Raw genomic sequence first — 23,630 nt, forward strand, 5'->3', positions numbered from 1 at the left:
AATGTTTAAGCTCAGCTTCTCTTTTAAACGTAAGTTCCAGTTTCAGGTCATTTCTTTAACTCAGGTATATGATCACAGGCTTTTAGAAGCATCTAGGTCAAATCTTGAATGCTTTGGCTGCTTAGAAATTTCTTCTACAAGATACCCTAAGTCACCTCTCTCAAGTTCAATGTTCCACCGATTCTTCGAGCAGGAGCACAATGCCACCAGTCTCTTTGCTGAAGCAGACGAGAGTGACCTTTACTCCAGTTCCCAATAAGGATTTTATCTCCATATGAAACCTACTCAGCCTGGACTTCATTGTCCATATCACTATCTACCTGCATTTTGGTCACAACTATTTAACAAGTCTCTAGGATGTTCCATTTTTTTTTCCTAATCTTCCTGTCTCCTGAGCCTTCCAAACCCTTACAGCCTCAGATTATTACCAATTCCAAAGCTGCTTCCATATTTTAAGGTATCTTTAAAACAGTGTCTCACTCCCAGTACCATTTTTTTGTACTAGTTCATTCTTGCATTGTTACAAAGAAATGCCTGAGACTGGTTAATTTCCAAAGAAAAGTTTAATTGGCTCATGGTTCCATAGGTTGTACAGGAAGCAAGGCAGCATCTGCTCAGCTTCAATTATGGTGGAAGGTGAAGGGGAAACTGGCACTTCACATGGCTGGAGCAAGAGGGGTGGGGGGCAGGCACTACACACTTTTAAACATGATCTCATGATAACTTGCTATTGCCATGAAAACACCAAGGGGGATGGTGTTAAGCCACGAGAAACTGCCCCCATGACCCAGTCACCTCCCACGAGGCACCATCTTCAACACTGGGGATTACAGTTGAACCTGAGATTTGGGTAGGGACAGAGATCCAAACCATATGACTCTGAGCATTAAATATATGCAGAAAAAAGCATTTGACATATTCAACATCTACTAGTGATGAAAACTCTCAGCAAATTAGGTATATAAAGAATGTGCAACTACACAATAAAAGCCACATATGACAGAGCCACAGCTAGCATCATAATCAACAGGATCCAGAACAAGACAAGGATGCCCTGTCACCACTTCTATTCAGCTTAGGCAACAGAAACAAAAAGCATCCAAATTGGAAAGAAAAACGTTGAGTTGTCCATTTGCAGATGACATGATTTTTTTTTTCTTGAGACAGTTTCTGTCACCCAGACTGGAGTGCAGTGGCATGATCATGGCTTACTGCAGCCTCCACCTCCCTGCCTCAAGTGAGGCAGTCACTGGACCGCTCCTGTAGTAGATGCTCTGAAAGAATTAGGAGGATAGAGTGACTGTCAGCACCTTGGTGGTGTTGCTCATGAACAATTCAGTAACATTACTTGAGGTGGGTGTGGGAGGAGGATAGCAGAACAGGAGAGAGGCAGGGAAGAAAGGGAATCAGGGCCTTTGGCTTTCTAGCTCCAGGCCACCTCCTAAACATGAAATAGCCAATTTTAAACAGGGCACACCAGGCAGTGCAAACTGTGCGTCCCTGGCAGCCTCTTAGGGCTCCTCCCTCCTAATCTGACCTGAGCTAATGTGCCCTCTTATTGATCCCTGCCAAAGTCATTTCCTCCTCAGAATCCACATGTGTTGCTGCTCTGCATATTATCCCTTCTAGAAGATTTTGTACTGAATAAGAAGAAAGCTTTCATTAAAGAGATTTAATTCTAGCCAAAAGATTTCATTAACTAACTTTCTGTTATAAGGCAATTAAACCAAGATTTGAAAATACTCAATTATCCTACCATTTAACGATGACCCCTACGTAGCATCTGGTATTTGTCCTTCCACTCTTCTTTTTCAACATGATGTGTGTGCACCATGGAGTGCACTGCTCCTCATGCTCAAACTGACTCCAGCACGGGGACAGCCTGACATGGGGAGCAGCGACGGGGGCGGGGAACGGGCAGTGACTCTCTCCAACCCAGCTCTGCAGGAGATTCCAGCAGGGAAAGTGGGTGCCAGGCTAACACCCAGGTTGATCCTTGAGATTTTATTGGATGCTATGTCTTGGGATTGGGTTCCTCTGAATTTCTAAGACTTGCAGTGATTATCTCATTAAATACAATAGAATATCCCACTGATTATTGTCTGCATTTGAACAGGAGCTGAGGGATGATGTCACCGCTGTAGGTCAAAAGCCTGTGGACTCTGTGTGTTTTACATTAATGATCACACTGAAGCCCACTGTACAATGTACCTGCTCAAACCAACCCTGGGTGAGCTGAGCACTGACACCATCCAGTCATGATAGTGTTTGGGATCTGAATAGGTTTTCATTCTCCCAGGTGCATACAGAAGTGCTGGAATAACTTGGCCTAGCAAGAAATTATACTAGGGCTTTGTGACAAATTCAGTGTAGTGGCTCATGGCATTAACCTTCCACTCATTCCCGACTTCACATGTGCCTCTTCCATTTAAAAGACCAAGAGCTTGGGAAATTCGTCTCTGCACCATGTCCATCTGAGGACTGGGGATAGTGAACTTATGTTCAGGTACAGCTGTGCTGGAGGATGAATGGGTTGATGTATGTAAACCGTGCAGTGGTGATGGAAATTTTCTTGAACATTGATCCTTGTGTTGTGCTTTGAACATGGGAGTATGTTTTCTGGGGAAATGTACACACACTCCCAAAGACATCCACAATCATTCCATACACACTCTCTCCTCTGTCCCTCCCAACCCTGATGAACCACCCCACTGACAGGACACTGCTGCTTCCAGGGATGACAGTAGCATGGTTACAGTTGTTTACTGGACTCTTAGTAGTTTTTATACCAAATTTCTCAAATCTAATTTCTGGCAGAAAGCTCAAACCAGAGTGGCTCTTGAGCAAAAGCAGGCAAAACAGTGTCATCTTTGCAACACTAAGATTTTGAACGTAAACAGAGAGATGATCCCAGATACGTACCGTTCGCCAGTGTGTCTGGGTCCACCTGCATCTAGAGAAAAACAAAACACTCTGAGGGTCAGACCAGGCTGTGTCCTGTGTGCACAGGTCTTTTCTTCACTTGTTGATATTAAAAAAACAGATGGAAAATAGTGGTTGAGACAATGGCCCTGATATCTAGAAGATATTCGTGGAAAGGCACAGATTTTTGTGCAAGATTTTCAATTGTTTTTATTTGACGATTCCAAATACTTCTTAAGAAGAAGGCATTTCTCTTGAGGAAAATGTCTGCTGACACACAGCTTGTAAATGTGGATGCCATCTGAAACCATTTTTTAGTGGATAATGAACTCTGACATTTGCCCACCAAGAAATTCTTGTCAGTCACCTATCGCGTAGATGGTAAGATGTGTACCTCTTAGTTCAATGGAAACAGAGAGAAACCGAGAGAAATTCAATTTCCATTTCAGAGTAAACAACATGACTTTACTATGCGAACGCCTGTGGCTTCCTCCGAGGATGTCTGCTTGGGCACATCCTCCTCCAGGTCTTCCAGTTCACCTACGAAACAGAGTCACTATAAGCACATGAGCTCCACTGAGTGAATCCCTCAGGTGGTCTTGGAGCTGTGGACACGGGGCTGGCGTGTGTGGAAAGGTGTGTTCACAGCACAGACTCAGCTGCTGCTGGTCCCTCTTCCAGGTGGTGAGGGAAGACAAATGGTGAAGGAATGCATCGGGAAGGCCACAGAAGACAGAGTCTTAGTCGTCTAGCTAAGGCAACCTCTTCGACATGAAATAACCCATCTCAAACAGGGCACACCACATAGTGTTTCCCTGTAGCATCTCAGGGCTCCTCCTTCTTAATCTGACCTAACTTGTCCTCCCTTCTTTATCCCCTTGAGGTCATTTCCTCCCCAGGAGCCACATGTACTGCTGCTGTGCTTTTGTTCCTCCTAGAACTTTTTTGTTTTTCTCTTTTTTGCGATGGAGTTTCACTCTTGTTGCCCAGGCTGGAGTGCAATGGCGCGATCTCGGCCTACCACAACCTCCGCCTCCTGGGTTCAAGTGATTCTGCTGCCTCAGTCTCTTGAACAGCTGGGATTACAGGAATGCACACCCATTCCTGGATAATTTTGCAATTTTAGGAGAGACGGGTTTCCTCCATGTTGATCAGTCTGGTCTCAGACTGCTTGTTTATACCAAACTGCCTAAAACCTCATTTCTGTTAGGAAGCTCCAGAGAAATTATCCAGCAAATGCAGGGTAAAAAGTGCCACCTTTCTGAAAAACTAAGATATTTCCTTAGCAAAAAACTAATCCCTGGGGTGTGGGGGGCAAGATGAGGGAGAGCATTAGTATAAAGACCTACTGCACACGGGGCTAAAAACCTAGATGAGGGCTTGATAGGTGCAGCAAACCACGATGACATATTTATACCTATGTAACAAACCTACACGTTCTACACATGCATCCCAGAATTTCAAGCACATTAAAATGAATAAAAACAAAACCCCAAAACACATACCTTCTTCTTCCAAGTGTACTCTTTTCTGCAATTAAAGAAAAGAAAAACATGATGAGAGTCAGACCACACTGTGTCCTGTGTGCACAGGTCTTTTCTGCATTGTTGACGTTAGAAAACCCAATGGAAATAGTGAAAATAGTCAACACGAGGGCCCCAAAATAAAGCCTAGAGGACGGAAAGGCACAAGTTTTTTTTGTGAATGATTTTCAAGTTTATCTTCATTGCAAGTTCACCACTATTTTCAAGAAGAAAGCATTTCTCTATGGAAAATGCTTACTGCCGAAGAGTTTTTAAGTGAACCTGTCATCTATAAATGTCATCTTGAATTCATTCTTGCTGGTAATAAACTCTCACTTTACAGATGTCCACCAAGACATTCTGTAAGTCATCTATAATGTACATGGTAAGATTACCGTCTCTTACCTCAATTTATATAGAAACGAAGAGAAATAAAATTCCCACCTCAGACAAACAAAAAACACTTTACCTTCAATGACCCTGACAACGTCTCAGATGGTATCTTGGGCAGATGCTCGCACAACAAGCCTTGGTCGCGCTCGAGGAAACACAGAGTCATTGTCAGCACACTGGATGCACTGAAGGAATCCGTCAGGCAGACTCAGGCGCTAAAAACACGGGGCTGGCACATGTAGACAAGGGGGGTTAACTGCAAAAACAGACCTCTTGCCAGAACATCCTCCTTGGTGATGAAGAAAGGTCAGTGAGACCATCACGAAAGCCATGGAAGACAGAGCCTTGGCAGCACACACACGCACTGCCGACGCCGTGACAGTGTCTCTTCCTTCTCCTATGCAGTTTGAGGCCTGGGAAATTTCCACTTTTCTGGTGAAATGTGACAATGCTATTTATCTCTCCTGGGTCTACATATGCTTCTCTTGCATTTTCCATCCATTTTGTTGAACTGACATAATTTTCGTAAAACATACACAATGTATTATTGTAATCATTCAGTGCACACTTCAGGAGAAAACACGAGCAGAACCGCAGAAGCAGAGAAGGGAAAACCTCACTGTTTGAGGAGCCCACGCTCTTCTCCCCTGACCCTGGATTACAACCCACGCAGGCACCTGGGTAAGTGTGGGAACCCACAGACTATAGAAAATGAGCAGAAAGCCTTTGCACACTTGTGCTAGATCTCACAACAGGAATGCAGGCATCAGAACATCACGGGCCCAACATGGACTGCCCAGGGCTGAGCTCTGGGAGTAGAAAGAATGAGGAGGACACAGTCCCTGCCCTCCCGGTGACCACCCATGGCCAGGATTCCTCCACCTATGAGTAGGAGACTACAGACTTTGGGACTGATGACTGCAAGTCTGTCCCAGAGAAACAGAGAAACTGATCTCCTATGGGTCACACGAGAAAGCTACAAGGACCACCTAAACTCCAGAGCAGCCCCTCTCCCTTTGCTGAGCTCAGCCTGCCTGAGAGCAGGGTCCCCTCCTCACTTCCTGTGACACTAGCATTGGGCAGCTGCCCTCTCTGGGAGCTGAGCCTCCCTCCAGTAAAAGGGAACTCTGGACCAATAGCAGCTACACAAAGACCAGCTGTCCGGCGACTCCCAGAAGCTGACTGTTCCAGCCACAGGGAGATCAAACGTGGCAACTACTCCATGTCTGACCTGACCCTCCAGTCCGTCCCTGCTGATCATGTTCTCTCTGGGCTAAGTTGAACATTTCAGGCACTCACTCCTGTTCTCTGTCTCTCACTAATTTCTGGTGGTGCCTTTGCCATCAATACACAGGGAGATGGAGAAGACAAGAAACAAGAAAGTAGCACCTCTGTCCAGGGTTTTAGGAAGATGGCCAATGTTCAGGCCAGCCACGAAGTCAGAGCTCAACTCCTCCTTCAGATGAGGCGTGAACGTTCCGTCTGCGCCCAGGTGATGATGTGGAACTGACTCTGCTGATGCTGCACCTCGGCTTCCCCATGGCTCTGCTGCCCTCATGCCTTCCTTCTGCTCCTCCAGATCATGTTCCTCTGCAGACCCAGGCCAAGGCTGTACCTGCTCTCTCTCTCACAGAGCCCACTGGGCAGCTGTCTGTGAATTCTTAGAACCTCAACGTGGGTAACACTGATTTGTACCTTGAATCAGTCAGCAGAAAGCCCCCTGAGTAGCCACAAAACACTATATTCTACAGATTAAAGATGACTCGGGAATTGGGTTATGAGGAGATTGTTTCTGAGGTTAGTGAGGGACCTTCTAAATTCACACCAACCTGATTGGTTTAAAATGTGGGATAAATATTGACACCTAAAGAGCAATCAAATTTAATTTATACACAATAAGTTTCCACCAAACGCATACACCAAGAAAAAACTCAAACTAAATTTGGCTCTGTTTATATTCCTATTCACTGAAACCAACTGCGTTCACTTGTTTTTTTTCAAAAGCCTTCAGGAGCACACAACCAACCTTTGTCAACAGGCGGTTCAATGGGGACATCATGGAGCCTCTGCGCTACCACAGAGTTTGTTTTTCCCCATCTGCAATGCATGAGCCACCCTCCATCCTGCTAGGAAGGCAAGTGCTCACCCTGCCTCTCAGACCCTAGGGCAAACCCCTTGGTTCTCTTTACATGTTGCTGTTTCTGAGCCGAGGACACAGAAACCATGACTAGGCTGAGGGATACAAGGCTGAAACTCTACATGACCCTGGCATTATCTATTCTGAACCACGTTATCTGATGGTCAACATGAGGCCTCAATGGAGAAAATTGGGGTGATTTCACCCCAACCCCACCTGCAGCCTCCTCTCTTCTCAGTTTCCCAGCAGAACTGGCTGTAGCACGAGGCTGCACCAGGGTGTAAATGCACAGGAAGGAGCCCCTCCTCCCTCTCAAGATGGGTCGTGGAGGGTCACTTCTGAGGGCTTTGGTAGAAGAGGCTTGTAAAGGAGGGAAGGGGCTAGAGTGAGGTGTCATGACCTCTCCAAAGGCAGGAGGAAACAGAAAGGCCTGTGAAGAGGTGAGGTTTATTAGAAAATAAAGTATAGCAGGGAATTCTGAAGGAAAAAATAAAATGAGCAGAGATCCTGACACAGTTCTGTTCCTTGGGTGCCCAGTGAGAATTTCCTGGGTGTGGACAGGATTTCTTTTAGGTTAATTAAAGTGTCCTGTGCAAGAAATAAACTGCACACACTGGAAGCTTACAAGCTGATTTTTTCATGTGCCTGTAATAGGACCACAACGGTGACGGAAATCTCTGTTGAGAATGTGGACACTAGTAAATCTGGGGATATGTAGTACGGAAACCCAAACACACACACCCAGACACACTGACCGTGGCACCGCATGAATTCACAAAAGACATGACCGGCCCCGTGCACAGGATCCCACCCCACCTTCAGGGATCGCAGTTGCTCCCAGGGGCTGCAGAATGTGGCCACTGTTCCTTATCTAGAAAAATCATTTCTCCCATCAGAGCCTAGGTCCTCATTCATGAGAGGACGCTCAGCTCCGGCTGCCTGTCTACGGGAAGGCCAGCGAGGCAGTGGCACATTCCTCATCATCTGGGTGACTCATCAGCATGAGAGGGGCTCCGCAATAGCTACCCTCTGATGGAACTCCCGACGATTTCTGTAATGACAGAAAGTAAATTGCTATGAGCATCAGACCATGCTGTGTCCTGTGAGCACAGGACTTTTCTTTGCTTAGTGACATTAGAAAACAAGATGAAAACCAGAGTTCAAAGGAACCCCAAAGAACAGAGCAAATCGACTCATACTAAAGACATAAATTTTTCTCAAAGGGTGTTTCCTGTCAAGTCTATGTTGGTTGGCAAGTAAGTAATTTTGCTCCAAAGAGAGAACAAAATTGGTAAGGCAAAAGCTCACTGCTGCACAATGTGTGGCTGGTGCTGTCATTTTCTCCCACTGTCTTAATTCAAGACTCAGTGGGGAAGAGACTCTCAAAATTCTCCCCAAGGACATTCTGTCACTAATCTAAGATATATGTTGTGAAACTCTGGTATCTTAATTTAATCCAAATAAGGTAAAACTAAGAAAGCAACAGTTTTTCACAGAGAAATCCAGGTGGCCTGACCTTCACATCCTCTGGGTCCTCCTCCTCTCCCTCGTCACTGGACCGTTCTTGTAGTGTCTCAGTCAGAGCTAGGAGGATACAGAGTGACCGTCAGCACCGTGGTGGTGTTGCTCACGAACAATTCAGTAACATTGCTTGAGGTGGGTGTTGGGGGAGGGTAGCAGGCACAGGAGAGACGCAGGGAAGAAAGGGAATCAGGGCCTTTGGGTTTCTACCTACAGGCCACCTCGTAAACATGAAATATCCAGTCTCAAACAGGGCACACCACGCAGTGCAGGCTGTGTTTCCCTGGCAGTCTCTTAGGGCTCCTCCTTCCTAATCACACCTGAGCTAACTTGCCTCTTATTGATCCCTGCCAAAGTCATTTCCTCCTGAAATCCACATGTGCTGCTGCTCTGTGTATCATCCCTTCTAGAATATTTTGTAGTGTATAAGAAGCAACCTTTCTTGTAAACGGAGATTTAATTCTAGTCAAAGTTTGCATTACTTTCTGTTACAAGGCAAATCAACCAAGATTTGAAAATACTCAATTATCCTGCCATTTCATGATGACCCCTACTCAGCATGTGATATTTGTCCTTCCACTCTTCCTTTTCAACACGATATGTGTGCACCACGGAGTGCACTGCTCCTCATGCTCACACTGACTGTAGCATTGGGACAGTCTGTCATGGGGAAAAGCAAGGGGGTGGGGGCGGGCACTGACCCTCTCCAGCCCAGCTCTGCAGGAGATTCCAGCAGGGAAAGTGGGTGCCAGGCTAACACCCAGGTTGATCCTTGAGATTTTATTGGATGCTATGTCTTGGGATTGGGTTCCTCTGAATTTCTAAGACTTGCGGTGATTATCTCATTCAATACAATAGAATATCCCACTGATTATTGTCTGCATTTGAACAGGAGCTGAGGGATGATGTCACCGCTGTAGGTCAAAAGCCTGTGGACTCTGTGTGTTTTACATTAATGATCACACTGAAGCCCACTGTACAATGTACCTGCTCAAACCAACCCTGGGTGAGCTGAGCACTGACACCATCCAGTCATGATAGTGTTTGGGATCTGAATAGGTTTTCATTCTCCCAGGTGCATACAGAAGTGCTGGAATAACTTGGCCTAGCAAGAAATTATACTAGGGCTTTGTGACAAATTCAGTGTAGTGGCTCATGGCATTAACCTTCCACTCATTCCCGACTTCACATGTGCCTCTTCCATTTAAAAGACCAAGAGCTTGGGAAATTCGTCTCTGCACCATGTCCATCTGAGGACTGGGGATAGTGAACTTATGTTCAGGTACAGCTGTGCTGGAGGATGAATGGGTTGATGTATGTAAACCGTGCAGTGGTGATGGAAATTTTCTTGAACATTGATCCTTGTGTTGTGCTTTGAACATGGGAGTATGTTTTCTGGGGAAATGTACACACACTCCCAAAGACATCCACAATCATTCCATACACACTCTCTCCTCTGTCCCTCCCAATCCTGATGAACCACCCCACCTTACACGACACTTCTGCTTCCAAGGATGACAGTACCATGGTTACAGTTGTTTACTGGACTCTTAGTAGTTTTTGAAATCAACTGTCCCAAATCTGATTTCTGGCAGAAAGCTCAAACCAGAGTGGCTCTTGAGCAAAAGCAGGCAAAACAGTGTCATCTTTGCAACACTAACATTTTGAACGTAAACAGAGAGATGATCCCAGATACGTACCGTTCGCCTGTGTGGCTGGGTCCACCGGCATCTAGAGGAAAACAAAACACTCTGAGGGTCAGACCAGGCTGTGTCCAGTGTGCACAGGCCTTTTCTTCACTTGTTGATGTTAAAGAAAAAACAGATGGTAAATAGTGATTGAGACAATAGCCCTGATATCTAGAAGAAATCTGTGGAAAAGCACAAGATTTTTGTGCAGGATTTTCAGTTGTTTTTGTTTTACAATTCCAAATACTTCTCAAGAAGAAGGCATTTCTCTTGAGGAAAATGTCTGCTGACACACAGTTGTAAATGTGGATGCCATCTGAAACCATTTTTAAGTGGATAACGAACTGTGACATTTGCCCACCAAGAAATTCTGTCAGTCACTTATAGTGTACGTGGTAAGATGTATACATCTTTTTTTTTTTTTTCCCCCGAGAGGCAGTCTCTCTCTGTCACCCAGGCTGGAGTGCCGTGGTGAGATCTCGGCTCACTGCAAGCTCCGCCTCCTGGGTTCACTCCATTCTCCTCAGCCCGATTAGCTGGGACTACAGGCGCCCTCCACCACGCCCAGGTAATTTTTTTTGTATTTTTAGTAGAGACGGGGTTTCACTGTGTTATCCTGGATGGTCTCAATCTCCTGACTTTGTGATGCCCACCTCGGCTTCCCAAAGTGTTGGGATTATAGGCGTGAGCCACCGCGACCGGCCTGTAAGACTTATACATCTTAATTCAGTTGAAACACAGAGAAACCGAGAGAAATACATTTTCCATTTTAGAGGAAGTAAGATGGCTTTACCATGTGAACCCTTGTGGCTTCCTCCAAGGATGTCTGCCCTGGCACATCCTCCTCCAGATCTTCCAGGATACCTGGGAAACAGAGTCACTATAAGCACATGAGCTCCACTGAGTGAATCCCTCAGGTGGTCTTGGAGCTGTGGACCTGGGGCTGGCATGTGTGAAAGGTGTGTTCACAGCACAGACTCAGCTGCTGCTGGTCCATCCTCCATGGTGGAGAGGGAAGGCAAATGGTGAAGGAAGGCATCAGGAAGGCCACAGAAGACAGAGCCTTGGTCCTGTAGCTAAGGCAACCTCTTCAACCTGAAATAAACCATCTCAAACAGGGCCCACCACACAGTGTTTCCCTGTAGCATCTCAGGGCTCCTCCTTCCTAATCTGACCTGAGCTAAATTGCCCCCCTTCTCGATCCCCTTGAGGTCATTTCTCCCAAAGGACCCACATGTGCTGCTGCTGCTGTTCATCATCTCTTCTGAAACATATCGTACTGCATAAAAGTCAGCTTTCTTCAAAAAATCTTAACTCTAGTCAAAAAAAATTATGACTTCACTGAACCTTTGATTCAAGGAGAACTAAACCAAGATTTGAAAATATTCAATTATCCTACCATTTAAAGAGAACCCGCACTTATCTTATTTGTCCTTCCACTCTTCCTTTTCAACACAATGTATGTGTCCCTGGAGTCAGCTGCTGCTCATGCTCACACTGACTCCAGCACTAGGACAGCCCATCATGGGGGCAGTAGGTGGGGGGCTAACGATAAGACTCTCCAAACTAGCTGTGCAGGAAGTCCCACCGAGGTGATGGACACCAGAAGAACACCCCAGTTCTTCCTTGAGTTCTTCTTCTGCACTGTGTATTGGATGTGTGGGCTGAATTAGGGCACATGTACACTTGTGGCAATCATGTTATTAAACATAGTAGAATATGTCCCTGATTGTTGTCTGCTTTTTTTTTTTTTTTTTTTTTTTTTTTTAGATGAAATCTCACTCTGTTGCCCAGGCTAGAGTGCAGTGGCAGGATCTAGGCTCACTGCAACCTCCGTCTCCCAGGTTCAAGTGATTCTCCTGCCTCAGCCTCCTGGGTAGCTGGGATCACTGGCACCTGCTGCCACACCCAGTTAATTTTTGTGTTTTCAGTAGAGACAGTGTTAGCCAGGCTGGTCTCAAACTCCTGACCTCAAGTGATTCACCTGCCTCGGCCTCCCAATGTATTGGGATTACAGGCATGAGACACCACACCCTGCCTATTCTCTGCTTTTAAACAGGAGCTGAGGAATAAACCGATCACTGAAGCAAAAGCCTGTGACCTCTCCATGTATGTTTCACATTTCTGACCACACCCAAATCCACTGTAAAACATACCCATTCTAATCCTGGGTTATGCGACCATTAAGACCATTCTATGATGATAGACAGTGCATAGAATTTCTGTATGTATTGTACTTCCACATGCACACCTAGGTGCCCAAAGTCACTGCCAGGCTGATGAGTTATACAACGGCTGTGAGATCAATGCAGGACAGAAGTCCATAGAATCAACCTGCCAACCACTCCTGATTTCACATTTCCCTCCTCTACTGAGAAAGCCAAGACTTTGAGAAATTCATCTCTGCATAACCAGTAACTTAGGACTGAGGATATTAAACTTCAGACAGCTGTGGTGGAAAATCAATGGGTTGATTTATGTAAAGTGTTCAGGGTGATGGACTACTCCTTTTTTTTTTTTTTTTTTTAAAAAAACATACAATCCTTGTGTGTTGCTTTGAACATGCACAAAAACTCCAAAAGACACTCACAATCACTGCCCATAGACTCTCTCCTCCATACCTCCCAAACCTGATGCACACCACCCTTTCACATAAGGGACACCACTTCCTGCAGAGACTACAGGAAGATGGTCACAATTCTGTCACAAAGTCTTACTGTTTTTTCATACCAAATTGCCTAAAACCTCATTTCTCTTAGGAAGCTCCAGAGAAATTCTCCACCAAACGCAGCATAAAAAGTGCCACCTTTCTGAAAAACTAAGATATTTCCTTAGCAAAAAACTAATCCCTGGGGCATGAGGGGAAAGACGAGGGAGAGCATTAGAATAAATACCTAATGCATGCGGGGCTAAAAACCTAGATGAGGGCTTGATAGGTGCAGCAAACCACTGTGACATATTTACCCCTATGTAAGAAACTTACACGTTCTACACATGCATCCCAGAATTACAAGCAAAATAGAAACAATTAAAAAAGTAAACCCATAACACATACCTTCTTCCTCAACGTGTACTCTTTTCTGCAATTAGAGAAAAGAAAAACATGATGAGAGTCAGACCATACTGTGTCCTGTGTGCACAGGTCTTTTCTGCATTGTTGACATTAGAAAACCCAATGGAAATAGTGAAAATAGTCAACACGAGGGCCCCAAAATAAAGCCTAGAGGACATGTGGAAAGGCACAAGTTTTTTTTGTGAATGATTTTCAAGTTTATCTTCATTGCAAGTTCACCACTATTTTCAAGAAGAAAGCATTTCTCTATGGAAAATGCTTACTGCCGAAGAGTTTTCAAGTGAACCTGTCATCTATAAATGTCATCTTGAATTCATTCTTGCTGGTAATAAACTCTCACTTTACAGATGCCCACCAAGACATTCTGTAAGTCATCTATAATGTACATGGTAAGATTACCGTCTCTTACCTCAATTTATATAGAAACCAAGAAAAATAAAATTCCCACCTCAGACAAACAACAAAGAGTTTACCTCAACCGAGTCTAATAACCTCTCAGGTGGTATCTTGAGCACACGCTCAAACAACAAGCCTTTGTCGCGCTCTAGGAAACAGAGTAATCGTCAGCACGTTGGGTGCACTGAAGGAATCCATCACGCAGACTAGGGTGCTAAAAACACGGGGCTGGCACATGTAGACACGGGGGTGATGCACTACATTTTATTTTAAACCATTAATCCTTGTGTGGTGCTTTGGACATGCACAAAAACTCTCAAAGACACTCACAATCACTGCCCGTAGACTCTCTCCTCCATACCTCCCAAACCTGATGCACAACACCCTTTCATGTAAGGGACACCACTTCCCGCAGAGACTACGGGAAGACGGTCATAGCTCTGTACCAACGTCTTACTGTTTTTTATACCAAACTGCCTAAAACCTCATTTCTCTTAGGAAGCTCCAGAGAAATTCTCCACCAAATACAGGTTAAAAAGTGCCACCTTTCTGAAAAACTAAGATATTTCCTTAGCAAAAAACTAATCCCTGGGGTATGAGGGGTGAGACGAGGGAGATCAGTAGAATAAATACCTAATGCATGCAGGGCTAAAAACCTAGATGAGGGGTTGATAGGTGAAGCAAACCACTGTGACACATTTACCTCTATGTAAGAAACCTGCACATTCTACATATGCATCCCAGAATTTCAAGCAAAATAAAAATAAAAAAAGTAAACCTACAACACATACCTTCTTCCACAAGGTGTACTCTTTTCTGCAATTAGAGAAAAGAAAAACATGATGAGAGTCAGACCACACTGTGTCCTGTGTGCACAGGTCTTTTCTGCATTGTTGACGTTAGAAAACCCAATGGAAATAGTGAAAATAGTCAACACGAGGGCCCCAAAATAAAGCCTAGAGGACGTGGAAAGGCACAAGTTTTTTTTGTGAATGATTTTCAAGTTTATCTTCATTGCAAGTTCACCACTATTTTCAAGAAGAAAGCATTTCTCTATGGAAAATGCTTACTGCCGAAGAGTTTTTAAGTGAACCTGTCATCTATAAATGTCATCTTGAATTCATTCTTGCTGGTAATAAACTCTCACTTTACAGATGCCCACCAAGACATTCTGTAAGTCATCTATAATGTACATGGTAAGATTACCGTCTCTTACCTCAATTTATATAGAAACCACGAAAAATAAAATTCCCACCTCAGACAAACAACAAAGAGTTTACCTCAACCGAGTCTAATAACCTCTCAGGTGGTATCTCGGGCGGACGTTCACACAACAAGCCTTTGTCACGCTCTAGGAAACAGAGTAATCGTCAGCACATTGGGTGCACTGAAGGAATCCATCACGCAGACTAGGGTGCTAAAAACACGGGGCTGGCACATGTAGACAAGGGGGGTGATGCACTACATTTTTTTTAAACCATTAATCCTTGTGTGGTGCTTTGGACATGCACAAAAACTCTCAAAGACACTCACAATCACTGCCCGTAGACTCTCTCCTCCATACCTCCCAAACCTGATGCACAACACCCTTTCATGTAAGGGACACCACTTCCCGCAGAGACTACGGGAAGACGGTCATAACTCTGTACCAACGTCTTACTGTTTTTTATACCAAACTGCCTGAAACTTCATTTCTCTTAGGAAGCTCCAGAGAAATTCTCCACCAAACGCAGCGTAAAAAGTGCCACCTTTCTGAAAAACTAAGATATTTCCTTAGCAAAAAACTAATCCCTGAGGCATGGGGGGCAAGACGAGGGAGAGCATTAGTATAAATACCTAATGCACGTGGGGTTGAAAACCCAGATGACAGGTTAATAGGTGCAGCAGACCACTGTGACATATTTATACCTATGTAACAAACCTGCACGTTCCACTCATGCATCCCAGAATTTCAAGCAAAACAAAAACAATTAAAAAAGTAAACCCACAACACATACCGTCTTCCTCAAAGTGTACTCTTTTCTGCAATTAGAGAAAAGAAAAACATGATGAGAGTCAGACCACACTGTGTCCTGTGTGCACAGGTCTTTTCTGCATTGTTGACATTAGGAAACCCAATGGAAATAGTGAAAATAGTCAACATGAGGGTCTCAAAATAAAGCCTAGAGGACATGTGGAAAGGCACAAGTTTTTTTGTACATGATTTTCAAGTTTATTTTCACTGCATGGTCACCATTATTTTCAAGAAGAAAGCACTTCTACTACCGAATAGCTGGGACTACAGGCGCCCACCACCTCACCCGGCTAGTTTTTTGTATTTTTTAGTAGAGATGGGGTTTCACTATGTTAGCAAGGATGGTCTCGATCTCCTGACCTCGTGATCCGCTCGTCTCGGCCTCCCAAAGTGCTGGGATTACAGGCTTGAGCCACTGCGCCAGGCCCAGGCACAAGATTTTTATGCAAGACTTTCAACATTGTTTTGGTTGTATAGTCACAATGTTGTAAGAAGAAAGCTTTTCCCCTAAAAAAATTCTTTCTGCCATACAGTTCATAACTGAAGGTGTCATCTAAGAATGCCATCTGAGATCATTTCTTACCTGGTAATGAACCCTCACATTTTCCCACCAAAAAATTCTTTAAATCATCTATAATACACATGGTAAGATTTTCATATCTCAATTCAAATAAAATAAAAAAGAACCAAGAGCAACAGCATTTCCATTTCAGAAACATAAAGAAGAACTTACCAGGCGAGCACCTGGGACATCCTTAGATGAAGGCTCCTGCGCCAGGTTCTCACTGTGATCTAGGAAACACAGAGTAACTGTCAGCATGTTGGTTCCACAGAAGGAATCCCTTAGGCAGCCTTGGGTGCTGGGGACAGGGGGATGGCGTGTGTAAAGGAGGTGGGTTAAGGGCAGAAACTTGGCTGCCACTGGGACACCCTCCTTGGTGATGAGGGAAGGCAAATGAGACCATCAGGAAAGCCACAGAAGTCAGGGCCTGGTTCTCTGGCTAGGCCACCTCCCCACTGTGAAATAGGCAGTGTTCACACAGGGCGGCACACAGATGCACTGCTGATTCCATGACAGTGTCCCCTTGTGCATTTTGAGGCCTGGTAAATTTTCTTTTTTTGTTGTTGAAATGTTATAATGTCATTTATCTTTCCTGGATCTACATATGCTCCTCCTGCACTTATCATCCATTTTATTGGCTTTAAAATCAATATTGTGGCCAAAATACATCATATTTATTATTTTAATGATCAAGTGTGCACTTCAGGGGCATTAGAGACATTGACAATTCTGTGAAGTAAACTAAACATAATCCAAATCCAGATGTCTTACTTTCCGCCTTAGGAAACGAGAGAAAAAAGTGTAGTGTAATGTAAATAAGGCAACTCCCATCCCCCAAAACATAGCAATATTTGCAGAAATCAATGTAATAGAAACAATAAACAAAGAAACTCAACAATACCAAAAGCTGCTTCTTAGAAAAGATCAATAGAATTGGTAAACCTCCAGCCAGGCTAATCACAAAGAAAAGATAGAAGACATGATGTACAAATAATATGAATAGAAGAGGAATTATCCCTGCTTATCCCATGAACATTAAGAAAATAATAACAGAATACTTTTTTTTTTTTTTTTTTTTTTTGAGACAGAGTCTCACTCTGTCGCCTAGGCTGGAGTGCAGTGGTGTGATCTTGGCTCACTGTGAGCTCCGCCTCCTGGGTTCACACCATTCTCCTGCCTCAGCCTCCCAAGTAGCTGGGACTACAGGTGCCCGCCACCATGCCTGGCTAATTTTTTTGTATTTTTAGTAGAGATGGAGTTTCACCGTGTTAGCCAGGATGGTCTTGATCTCCTGACCTCATGATCTACCCGCCTCAGCCTCCCAAAGTGCTGGGATTACAGGCGTGAGCCACCCCGCCTGGCCAATAAGAGAATACTTTCAACAAATTTATGCCTGCAATTTTTAAGTGCAGCAGTGAAAGTATATTAAAAAGTTTTAGAGTAGGAATGACAGGAAGCACAGTACCGTTGGAAGAGAACCAAGTAGGCAACTGGTGAGATTCAAGTGTCTATGCCCACAAATTTCCTAGCTCAAATGAAATGGACAAATGCCTTCAAAAAGAGAAACTACCATAACCACCCAAAGGAGAGATAGATAATCTGAGTAGGCTTCTATCCATTATAGAATTTGATCAGTAAGTAATAACTTAAAAAAAAAAAAAGCCCATATAATTATACTGGTGAATTCTACCTAACAATTACAATGGAAAACATAGTCTTACCAGCAAGTGATCAAAATTCTACATATTTACCCAGCTAAATTTAAAAATCATGTTCGTCTTAAAATCTGCACAAGAATGCGGGTAGCTTTATTCATAATTGCCCACACTGGAAGCAGCTGAGATGGTCTTCAGGAGGTGAGAGAACCAGCTAACACTGTTTAATGACACCAATGGGCTATTGTTTACTGCTAAGAATTACCAAGCTGTTAAATTTCAAAACAATACAAAAGATCTTACATGTATATTGCTAAGTAAAATAAGTTAGTCATAAGTAGCTACATAGCCTATGATTCCAACTCTATAAAATTCTGGAAAAGGAAACCTATAGAGGCAGTAAAATCATCTATGGTTGTCAGGAATCCTCAGAAAAGAAGAAAGGAAGTAGTATGTGCAGCTCAGGTCATGTTTAGGGTGTGAAATTATTCCATCAGGGTGCCAAACAACAATGTGAGTTTGTCAAAACCCATAGACTGGACAACACAGAGTGAACCTTATGCTAACCCTGGATTTCTGTTCGTAAGAATGTGTCAGTATTGGCTCAGTCATTGATGCTAACCCCGGACATCTGTTCATAAGAACATATCACTATTGGCTCAGTCATTGATGCTAACCCCAGACTTCTGATTATAAGAACATTATCACTATTGGCTCAGTCATTGATGCTAACCCTGGACTTCTGTTCATAAGAATGTGTCACTATTGGCTCAGTCATTGATGCTAACCCCAGACTTCTGTTCATAAGAATCTATCACTATTGGCTCAGTAATTGATGCTAACCCTGGACTTCTGTTCATAAGAATCTATCACTATTGGCTCAGTCATTGATGCTAACCCTAGACTTCTGTTCATAAGAATCTATCACTATTGGATCAGTCATTGATGCTAACCCCAGACTTCTGATCATAAGAACATATCACTATTGGCTCATTCATTGATGCTAACCCTGGACTTCTGTTCATAAGAATGTGTCACTATTGGCTCAGCCATTGATGCTAACCCTAGATGTCTGTTCATAAGAATCTATCACTATTGGCTCAGTCATTGATGCTAACCCTGGACTTCTGTTCATAAGAATGTGTTACTATTGGCTCAGCCATTGATGCTAACCCTAGACTTCTGTTCATAAGAATCTATCACTATTGGATCAGTCATTGATGCTAACCCTAGACTTCTGTTAACAAGAATGTGTCACTATTGGCTCAATCACTGATGCTAACCCTTGACTTCTGTTCATAAGAATCTATCACTATTGGCTCAGTCATTGATGCTAACCCTAGACTTCTGCTCATAGAATGTGTTACTATTGGCTCAGTCATTGATGGTAACCCTAGACTTCTGTTCATAAGAATGTGTCTCTATTGGCTCAGCCATTGATGTTAACCCTAGACTTCTGTTCATAAGAATCTATCACTATTGGCTCAGTCATTGATGCTAACCCTAGACTTCTGCTCATAGAATGTGTTACTATTGGCTCAGTCATTGATGCTAACCCTAGACTTCTGTTCATAAGAATGTGTCTCTATTGGCTCAGCCATTGATGCTAACCCTAGACTTCTGTTCATAAGAATCTATCACTATTGGCTCAGTCATTGATGCTAACCCTAGACTTCTGCTCATAGAATGTGTTACTATTGGCTCAGTCATTGATGCTAACCCTAGACTTCTGTTCATAAGAATGTGTCTCTATTGGCTCAGCCATTGATGTTAACCCTAGACTTCTGTTCATAAGAATCTATCACTATTGGCTCAGTCATTGATGCTAACCCTGGACTTCTGTTCATAAGAATCTATCACTATTGGCTCAGTCACTGATGCTAACCCTGGGCTCCTGTTGATAAGAATCTATCACTATTGGCTCAGCCATTGATGCTAACCCTAGACTTCTATTCATAAGAATCTATCACTATTGGCTCAGTCATTTACAGGAGTAAATACACCTTTACTCCTGTAGTTGTAGCACTAATGATTGACTTAACACATTTAAATATGCACATGTGGAATAAAGAATATAGTATCACAATTTTACAATTGTCTGAAATATGAGACACTGAAGAATCTAGAAATCATATCATGAATGAACTCAACAACTGAATTTCCACAATACCTTCCGTTGATGCAACTCTAGGGTGTACACGATTGTGAGGTCAGTGATGGAGAATTCCCTTCTTATGCTTGTGGTGGTGTCTGACGGGGGATTTCCTGGGCACCTCAGGATCCACTACTTCATCCTAGATGGAACACGCAAAAAAATGAATTAAAATAAAGACAGCTGTTGATATCTTGCTGCAGAAGATCAGAGAAATGAGTCATTATTTATTCACAGCTTACATGTTTGATCCCATTGTTCGTCATCTGCAGAGCAAAGCCCCCTGAATCCGAGTTTGGCTTCAGAAAGGACTTACACTGTGGGTTGCACTTACAACTGTGCAGGCAAATGCCTGTATTGAGATGAGACATTACAGAAAGGTAGTAGATTGGAGTGACCAAGAGCATAGGGACTATGCTAACCCTGGACTTCTGTTCATAAGAATCTATCACTATTGGCTCAGCCATTGGTGCTAACCCTGGACTTCTGTTCATAAGAATCTATCACTATTGGCTCAGTCATTGATGCTAACCTTAGACTTCTGCTCATAGAATGTGTTACTATTGGCTCAGTCATTGATGCTAACCCTAGACTTCTGTTCATAAGAATGTGTCTCTATTGGCTCAGCCATTGATGTTAACCCTAGACTTCTGTTCATAAGAATCTATCACTATTGGCTCAGTCATTGATGCTAACCCTAGACTTCTGCTCATAGAATGTGTTACTATTGGCTCAGTCATTGATGCTAACCCTAGACTTCTGTTCATAAGAATGTGTCTCTATTGGCTCAGCCATTGATGTTAACCCTAGACTTCTGTTCATAAGAATCTATCACTATTGGCTCAGTCATTGATGCTAACCCTGGACTTCTGTTCATAAGAATCTATCACTATTGGCTCAGTCACTGATGCTAACCCTGGGCTCCTGTTGATAAGAATCTATCACTATTGGCTCAGCCATTGATGCTAACCCTAGACTTCTGTTCATAAGAATGTGTCTCTATTGGCTCAGCCATTGATGCTAACCCTAGACTTCTGTTCATAAGAATCTATCACTATTGGCTCAGTCATTGATGCTAACCCTAGACTTCTGCTCATAGAATGTGTTACTATTGGCTCAGTCATTGATGCTAACCCTAGACTTCTGTTCATAAGAATGTGTCTCTATTGGCTCAGCCATTGATGTTAACCCTAGACTTCTGTTCATAAGAATCTATCACTATTGGCTCAGTCATTGATGCTAACCCTGGACTTCTGTTCATAAGAATCTATCACTATTGGCTCAGTCACTGATGCTAACCCTGGGCTCCTGTTGATAAGAATCTATCACTATTGGCTCAGCCATTGATGCTAACCCTAGACTTCTATTCATAAGAATCTATCACTATTGGCTCAGTCATTTACAGGAGTAAATACACCTTTACTCCTGTAGTTGTAGCACTAATGATTGACTTAACACATTTAAATATGCACATGTGGAATAAAGAATATAGTATCACAATTTTACAATTGTCTGAAATATGAGACACTGAAGAATCTAGAAATCATATCATGAATGAACTCAACAACTGAATTTCCACAATACCTTCCGTTGATGCAACTCTAGGGTGTACACGATTGTGAGGTCAGTGATGGAGAATTCCCTTCTTATGCTTGTGGTGGTGTCTGACGGGGGATTTCCTGGGCACCTCAGGATCCACTACTTCATCCTAGATGGAACACGCAGAAAAATGAATTAAAATAAAGACAGCTGTTGATATCTTGCTGCAGAAGATCAGAGAAATGAGTCATTATTTATTCACAGCTTACATGTTTGATCCCATTGTTCGTCATCTGCAGAGCAAAGCCCCCTGAATCCGAGTTTGGCTTCAGAAAGGACTTACACTGTGGGTTGCACTTACAACTGTGCAGGCAAATGCCTGTATTGAGATGAGACATTACACAAAGGTAGTAGATTGGAGTGACCAAGAGCATAGGGACTATGCTAACCCTGGACTTCTGTTCATAAGAATCTATCACTATTGGCTCAGCCATTGGTGCTAACCCTGGACTTCTGTTCATAAGAATCTATCACTATTGGCTCAGTCATTGATGCTAACCCTAGACTTCTGCTCATAGAATGTGTTACTATTGGCTCAGTCATTGATGCTAACCCTAGACTTCTGTTCATAAGAATGTGTCTCTATTGGCTCAGCCATTGATGTTAACCCTAGACTTCTGTTCATAAGAATCTATCACTATTGGCTCAGTCATTGATGCTAACCCTAGACTTCTGCTCATAGAATGTGTTACTATTGGCTCAGTCATTGATGCTAACCCTAGACTTCTGTTCATAAGAATGTGTCTCTATTGGCTCAGCCATTGATGTTAACCCTAGACTTCTGTTCATAAGAATCTATCACTATTGGCTCAGTCATTGATGCTAACCCTGGACTTCTGTTAACAAGAATGTGTCACTATTGTATCAGTCACTGATGCTAACCCTGGGCTCCTGTTGATAAGAATCTATCACTATTGGCTCAGCCATTGATGCTAACCCTAGACTTCTATTCATAAGAATCTATCACTATTGGCTCAGTCATTTACAGGAGTAAATACACCTTTACTCCTGTAGTTGTAGCACTAATGATTGACTTAACACATTTAAATATGCACATGTGGAATAAAGAATATAGTATCACAATTTTACAATTGTCTGAAATATGAGACACTGAAGAATCTAGAAATCATATCATGAATGAACTCAACAACTGAATTTCCACAATACCTTCCGTTGATGCAACTCTAGGGTGTACACGATTGTGAGGTCAGTGATGGAGAATTCCCTTCTTATGCTTGTGGTGGTGTCTGACGGGGGATTTCCTGGGCACCTCAGGATCCACTACTTCATCCTAGATGGAACACGCAGAAAAATGAATTAAAATAAAGACAGCTGTTGATATCTTGCTGCAGAAGATCAGAGAAATGAGTCATTATTTATTCACAGCTTACATGTTTGATCCCATTGTTCGTCATCTGCAGAGCAAAGCCCCCTGAATCCGAGTTTGGCTTCAGAAAGGACTTACACTGTGGGTTGCACTTACAACTGTGCAGGCAAATGCCTGTATTGAGATGAGACATTACAGAAAGGTAGTAGATTGGAGTGACCAAGAGCATAGGGACTATGCTAACCCTGGACTTCTGTTCATAAGAATCTATCACTATTGGCTCAGCCATTGGTGCTAACCCTGGACTTCTGTTCATAAGAATCTATCACTATTGGCTCAGTCATTGATGCTAACCCTAGACTTCTGCTCATAGAATGTGTTACTATTGGCTCAGTCATTGATGCTAACCCTAGACTTCTGTTCATAAGAATGTGTCTCTATTGGCTCAGCCATTGATGTTAACCCTAGACTTCTGTTCATAAGAATCTATCACTATTGGCTCAGTCATTGATGCTAACCCTAGACTTCTGCTCATAGAATGTGTTACTATTGGCTCAGTCATTGATGCTAACCCTAGACTTCTGTTCATAAGAATGTGTCTCTATTGGCTCAGCCATTGATGTTAACCCTAGACTTCTGTTCATAAGAATCTATCACTATTGGCTCAG

At 43.2% G+C, this 23,630-nt stretch overlaps 1 pseudogene; it reads right to left on the reverse strand.

Moving 5' to 3' along the window:
* Positions 1-544: 544 nt before the first annotated feature.
* LOC119628092 (protein FAM153B-like) lies at positions 545-20,407 on the reverse strand (annotated as a pseudogene).
* Between the last annotated feature and the right edge of the window lie 3,223 nt (positions 20,408-23,630).

This window comes from Chlorocebus sabaeus, chromosome 23, assembly GCF_047675955.1.
Source record: "Chlorocebus sabaeus isolate Y175 chromosome 23, mChlSab1.0.hap1, whole genome shotgun sequence".
NCBI lineage: Eukaryota > Metazoa > Chordata > Mammalia > Primates > Cercopithecidae > Chlorocebus > Chlorocebus sabaeus.